Source organism: Oncorhynchus keta, chromosome 17 (genome assembly GCF_023373465.1).
Source record: "Oncorhynchus keta strain PuntledgeMale-10-30-2019 chromosome 17, Oket_V2, whole genome shotgun sequence".
Taxonomy (NCBI): domain Eukaryota; kingdom Metazoa; phylum Chordata; class Actinopteri; order Salmoniformes; family Salmonidae; genus Oncorhynchus; species Oncorhynchus keta.
This window is the reverse complement of record NC_068437.1, coordinates 45,473,778-45,479,209: the sequence shown is the minus strand read 5'-3', so window position 1 is coordinate 45,479,209 and position 5,432 is coordinate 45,473,778.

Here is a 5,432-nt window from a genome sequence, read left to right as displayed (position 1 = left end):
GTAGTACACCACATCAGTCACTGGCTTCATCAATAAGTGCATCAATGACGTTGTCCCCACAGTGACCGTATGAACATACCCCAACCAGAAGCCATGGATTACAGGCAACATCCGCACTGAGCTAAAGGGTAGAGCTGCAGCTTTCAAAGAGCTGCAGCTTTCAAGGAGGACTCTAACCCGGATGCTTATAAGAAATCCCGCTATGCCCTCGGACGAACCATCAAACAGGCAAAGCGCCAATACAGGACTAAGCTTGTTGGATGTGGCAGACGAGCTAAAAAAAATATATGGTCACTTTGAGGCAAGTAACACTGAAACATGCATGAGAGCATCAGCTGTTCTGGACGACTGTGTGATCACGCTTTCCGCAGCCGATTTGAGTAAGACTTTTATTGAGGCCAACATTTACAAGGCCGCAGGGCCAGATGGATTACCAGGACGTGTACTCCGAGCATGCGCTGACCAACTGGCAAGTGTCTTTACTGATATTTTCAACCTGTCCCTGACTGAGTCTGTAATACTGACATGTTTCAAGGAGACCACCATAGTACCTGTGCCCAAGAACACCAAGGTAACTTGCCTAAATTACTACCGATCTGTAGCACTCACGTCTGTAGACATGAAGTGCTTTGAAAGGCTGGTCATGGCTCACATTAACACCATTATCCCAGAAACTCTAGACCCACTCCAATTTGCATACCACCCTAAAATATCCACAGATGATGCAATCTCTATTGCACTCCATACTGCTGTTTCCCACCTGGACAAAAAGAACACCTAAGTGAGAATGAAATTCACTGACTACAGCTGAGCGTTCAACACCATAGTGCTCTCAAAGCTCATCACTAAGCTAAGGACTCTGGAACTAAACACCTCCCTCTGCAACTGGATCCTGGACTTCCTGACGGGCCACCCCCAGGTGGTAAGGGTAGGTAACATCACATCTGCCACACTGATCTTCAAGACAGGGGCCCCTCAGGGGTGCGTGCTCAGTCCCCTCCTGTACTCCCTGTTCACCCTGGACTCCATGGCCAAGCATAACTCCAACACCATTATTAAGTTTGCCGACGACACAACAGTGGAAGGCCTAATCACTGACAACGATGAGACAGCCTATAGGGAGGATGTCAGAGACCTGGCAGTGTGGTGCAAGGATAACAACCTCTCCCTCAACGTGACACAGAAAAAGGAGGACCATGCAAGCCCCCATTCTCATCTACAGGGTTGTAGTGGAGCAGGTTGAGGGCTTCAAGTTCCTTGGTGTCCACATCACCAACAAACTATCATGATCCAAACACACCAAGACAGTCGTGAAGAGGGCACGTCAATGCCTATTCCCTAGGTCTAGGTCATAAACCTTCTTAACAGCTTCTGCCACCATATTTGCATTGTCCTGACCTCACCCCCATTTTTACGGTGCTGCTACTCTGAGATTATTATCCATGCATAGTCACCTTACCTCTACCTACATATTACCTCAATTACCTCAACTAACCAGTGCCCCCGACATTGACTCTGTACCGATACTCCCTGTATATAGCCTCTCTACTGTTATTTTATTGTTGCTCCTTAATTATTTGTTATATATTTTTATATATTTTTAACTTCTTTGTTGGTTCAGGGCTTGTAAGTTAGCCTTTCACTGTAAGGTTGTATTCGGCGCATGTGATAAATAACATTTTTATTTGAGTCCGAGCTAACTTCTGTCGATGAGCAACCAAAGTGACAGCTCTGTCAATTGTACAACCAAAGAGCAACCAGGTCTGATAAAGTTCTGATTATAACCAAAGGGCAACGATTGAGATAAGTCTGCCAAAGTTCTGATCAAAAAGAAACCACAGAAACAGGTAGGGTTGACAAAGTTCTGACAAAACCCAAAGAGAAAAACAACCACTAATCACTCCCCCAGATCTAGTGGACCTATGGCCCTCTCCTCTGTGGCACTCTTTCTTCACTTTAATCTTAATTGAATCAGTCTGATAGAAGACCTTGACACTGAGAGATGTCCCTAATCTAGGAGGCTTCAGTTAGGCTAGAGAGAAGAAGTGAGAGAAACAGCCTTCACTCCTCCATTCATCTGTCTGCTGTCTCCCACCCACTGCATCCCTCGTTATTCAATGTCTGTCACAGATAACATCACATCACAGTGACAATCAGATAGCAGTAAATGTAGAAGACCACTCAGTTCTTCCGTATATGGACTGGAGGAGTTTGTTGTGCCAATAAGATTTTTATATAGTGGCTGTAGAGGACCAATTGAAATGCTGTTTGGCTGTGGAAGGGCCAATTGGACTATCCGGCTCCGGTGGCTTATGCAGTCAAGGGCCAGTCAGAATTTACTCTGTCATATAATATGTAGCCCTTTCCTGCAGTTAATGACCAACAGCGCCTTCTTTGGCCTCATGGGTGGAATGTTATTAATACTGTATCTTTCATAATTTCATAATTAATAACAAAATATATATGTACATTTCGAAAATCCGGTGTTTCCATGACAAACAGTTTTGTTATTTCAGTCTGTTGTGATGTATATAAAGTGTAAAATTGGGATGCAAACTTTTTTAAAGCCATAACTATGTGTGAGGTGTATACTTTTGTTTTAAAGTAGATTTGTTTACCAAGAATCACTCTGTGTGACCCTGATTTAGCACACTGCAGTAAAAGGTTAAAGGCCCCAACTGAGCATTTCCGATCAAACTCTCACTCTACACACCCCATTTCCTTATGATATCTTGAATTCATTCAAAATCCTTAATAAGATAAACGGCAGTAAGAAAGTCATCGCCATCTGTGGCCATTCAACATCGCCTAGATGTATGTTTTTATTACTTCTAAACAAAATATTTTATTCTTGCTTGAACATTCGTTAAGATTATATTTGGTTGTGATCTTTGCGAAATAACTATTTTGGATGCAGCAGTTGTTAGCTAGAATGCTAACACTCATGGATATCGGCTAAGCTAGCCAAAAATGATGACGACACAAACATTATATTAAGCAGGACAGTCATACGAGCCTTAAGTCAAGTATAATCCAAAAGTAATGTGAAATGCACTCATAACCGACATGTAAATATAGTTTTGTTGTTGCTGCTGTTCTATTAGAACTCCCCCTTGCTCTGCCACCAACTTGAGCCCATCGCCCTTGTGTGACAATTTTTGCAAACACAGAAAGGGGTCTATTGCATTAATGTGATTATGGACAAGGGTCAGGCTGTAACCCTAAGCCATTTGGTTACAACTAATCAATCCCTGCAAGTAGACTTTTTGTGTGAACTGTGATGCCTTCGGTTTAGTTTTCTAGAGTCTAATCAATCTGGCCATAGATATCTGCTCATCATTAATTATTGTCTTTCTTATCAGCTGGCTGTACCTGAATGAGTATCGTATCTATGCCACTGATAAAGCTCTGCCCCCTCAGATGGTAGAATGCAGTGGAAATATACATCATCCTATAGGCCTAGGTTTGTATTCGGGACGAGCAGATGAATAGAGGGAAGTACTGTGTTCCCTTGGATGTGTTTTTGTATCGTTCATCAAGATTGCACATTTAGCCTGCATATGGATATGAGAAGAAGGTTCTTGGTTGTCCCTGAACTTTGATTGAGGTATTAGTCACAAACATGTCCTTACCAGACATTATGACCAGGCCTCTATTCCACCACCACTGACATTACACTAGAAATTGTACACGTTTACCTTTGAATAAATCATAACAGGGTTATATCAGTTTGTCATCAGCAGAGGTTTGTTATCACTGAATACAATGACATATTATGTCATACAGGTAGCCTAGTGGTTAAGAGTATGGGGCCAGTAACCAAAAGGTTTCTGGTTTGAATGCCTGTGCAGGTGAAAAATATGTTGATGTGCCTTTGAGCAAGGCACTTAACCCTAATTGCTCCTGTAAGTCAATCTGGATAAGAGTGTCTGCTAAATGACAAAAAATTGTGGATTTTCCATTAGGCAGAAGAGGCAATTGCCTCAGGTCTCACATCATCAAGGGGCCTTGTGAGCTGGGCATAATTGTATTTATTTATTTTCCACTTGAGGACCCCCATGCTAGTGCCGAGAACATTACATATCATATGAAATGGATGAACTAGTGCACCATTTTTTGGGGCCCATTTTGGCTGGTGAGCACTACTTTAAAAACTACTGGCTGAAATTATACAAAACCTTCTGGAGCAACAATTTAAGTGAAACCTTCTCATGCAAATGATAACAGAACTATGCTCTGATGGATGTAATGCTCTGTGAGAATCTGGAGTTGGGGTTCATTAACAGTGCTCAGTGTCTCTAGCCACTTGAAGTCTCCTTTCCCACTTGATTTCGGCATAGCTTATTAAACCACATGATGATTTGAATGCTTTATGACAATCAATGGCGTGATTAAGAGATGTTGTGATGGGCGATGAAACATGCTTATGCACAGTATGGCAAACATCACATGCTAGTTCTTAATGGAAAGCTAAAGTTTAATGTTAATGCTAAATGTTACTTAATCTTTTTTTCCCAAAATTTACAAAGTTTGTGAATTCATTATTGGGAACATGTCCTAGTCTAGCTTTGAAGTGTAATTTACCAAATAGTGAATCATCATGGAAAGTTGCAAAATTGCATACTTGGATTACTGAGACAGAGGAAGTTTGGGAAGTTGGACTTCTTGACTAAGGAGTCTAGCACCAGCATGTGATCAGTCAGAGACTTAACTGAAGACCAGCAAAATACACAGCCTGTCCATCTGCATAATAAGGTCTGTGCTGACACACACACACACAAACACACACACTGTTACGCACTTCTAGGAGTAGTGGGTGCGGAGTCAGGCGCAGAGAGCAGAGGGTTAAGGACAATCGTGATAAACCTCTGGTAGTAATTGGCAAACCCTAAAAACCACTGCCGTGGTCGGAGTCGGCCAATTATGCACGGTGTTAACGTGGTCACACTCCATCACCACCCCAGAGGTGTAAATGCGATAACCCAGAAAGGAAATGGCTCGCTTGGAGAACACACATTTCTCAGCCTTAATGTACAGGTCATGCTCCAGCAGTCGCCCAAGTACCTTGCGCACCAGAGACACATGCGCGGCGCATGTGGCGGAATAGAACAGGATATCATCAATATACACCACCACACCCTGCCCGTGCAGGTCCCTGAGAATCTCGTCTACAATGGATTGAAAGACGGCTGGAGCATTCTTTAACCCATACGGCATGACAAGGTACTCATAATGGCCAGATGTGGTACTAAACGCGGTTTTCCACTCATCTCCCTCCCAAATACGCACCAGATGATACCGCTCCTGAGGTCCAGTTTCGTGATAAAACGTGCTCTGTGAAAGGATTCTACCACAGTAGCGATGAATGGTAGCGGGGAACTAAACCCCACTGTGATGGAATTTAGACCTCGATAATCAATGCACGGACGCAG